Source organism: Fukomys damarensis, unplaced genomic scaffold (genome assembly GCF_012274545.1).
Source record: "Fukomys damarensis isolate Sample0158 unplaced genomic scaffold, DMR_v1.0_HiC HiC_scaffold_30, whole genome shotgun sequence".
Classification (NCBI taxonomy): domain Eukaryota; kingdom Metazoa; phylum Chordata; class Mammalia; order Rodentia; family Bathyergidae; genus Fukomys; species Fukomys damarensis.
Window position 1 is genome coordinate 39,644,987 of NW_022900942.1, and position 1,691 is coordinate 39,646,677.

At 46.7% G+C, this 1,691-nt stretch overlaps 1 protein-coding gene across 1 annotated transcript in view; it reads right to left on the bottom strand.

Annotated features, from left to right (window-relative positions):
* Setbp1 (SET binding protein 1) overlaps positions 1 to 1,624 on the bottom strand; it is a gene marked incomplete at its 3' end in the record, with an annotated part of 348,446 nt that extends 346,822 nt beyond the window's left edge. Inside the window, exon 1 of the mRNA XM_010616583.2 lies at positions 1,503 to 1,624. The remainder of the gene's footprint in view (positions 1 to 1,502) is intronic.
* Between the last annotated feature and the right edge of the window lie 67 nt (positions 1,625 to 1,691).

A 1,691-nucleotide genomic window follows, 5' to 3' on the forward strand; every position in this document is an offset into this window, starting at 1 on the left:
AAAAAAAAAAAAAAAAAAAAGGACTGAAAGGGGAGGGAGGGAGCAGGGATTGTAAACTGGATACAATTTGAACCTACAAACTTTCTCCTCCCTCACACGCCCCCCCACCCAGCCAGTTGGCCCCGCCTCCCATCCTAGACCCCGACACATCTCACTGGGGTGTGCAAAGCAAAGTCTTGCTTTCCTGGTCTGGGCTAAGCGCTGCAGTTATGGCCTGCACGTGACACATTCTTCCTCTCCAAGGCCTTTTACTCCATCCCCCCCCTCCCGCCCCACAAAACACACACAAGTACCCTTGGCAAATGGAGCTGAATTCAGATGAGACCTAGATTTACCTGTGTGAACTACAGGACAGTGAGGGGATGGGGTCCAAACTCCCAGCTTCGGTGACAGCTACTTTATGAAAGTTTACAACACAAATCTACAAACAGGACGAAAAGTGAAGGAATGAAAAGAAAAAGAAGGGAAAAGAGCCTAAGAGGAAAAACCACTAATATCAGTATTTCCTTAGAGACCATGGGCTCCAATCAAACTTTACTGGTAAAGGTGTAGGTAAGGGGCTGGGAAGGCAAAGAAGCTGCTGTAGAATCCCAGAATAAACTCCCCTCAGGAGAACAGTTTCTGCTGGGTTAAGAAGACACACAAATTGCCCGTCGAGTATTACACATCATCCGTGAGATTATCAGGACAGTTTATTTGAAACGGAAACAAATCGGAAATCCTTTCCTCAACAGTCCTTTTAGACAGATATACACGTTGAGAATCCCGCACAGACACATAAAGGATAAAAACAGTCCCGGGGGCAATCAGAAGGCCCCCCACTCACACACACACACACACACACACACTCACACACACTCACACACACACACATGGTTCCAGTACCTCTAGCCTCATCTCCTAAGTCCAACTGCACAACTTTCCTGTCGCCAAAGAAAATATTTCCAGTTGGATCCAATTTCAGAATTGTAGTGTAGGTCTGGGAGGAGGGGTGATGGTAGTGGGTTAGGGGAGGAGGCTGGAAGAAGGCATTTCAGCAGTGACTTATTTTTTTAGAACCAGCATGCTCTACTGATCAGAAATTGCAATTACCCAACAATACTCCCATCACAAACAAACACCCCAGACAGCATCACCGTTATCACCATCTTGCTAAAGATCTGCCCAGTCTAGTTTACCTGACTTTGTCTCTGTGGAACTTCTCCGACAATATTTTGGTCAAAGAGATAATCGTTGGGAAGACAAAAACAATAAATCGATACGGAAGGGCTTCCTTTCCGGAGTGATTTCCCACTGGAAACCACCGAACGGGGAAGCCTGCCTTTAATTCCCAAGCCCACTGCTTCTCGTGAAATGCACACAATGCGTGCATTCGTCTGCTTTTAAGGGGATTCCTGTCTCTTCAGAATTCCCGAACCGGAGAGCACCAGAAAGACACTCAAAACCATGAAGAATTTTCAGAGAAAGACTAACACACAGCCAGAACACAAGCGTACACCAACCTTCGCCGGCTGGACCACTTCTTGCCTGTTCTTCTCTCTATTAAGGACACGTTTGATTCTGATACACCCCCCCATCCAACTAGGTTACAATGTAGCTCTCTAGCTCCACTTAACCTGCAAGTTACAAAGAGAGAGAAAGAGAGAGAGAAAAAAATACCCTGCCGCCTTCCCACCCCTTTCCTTCCCCCT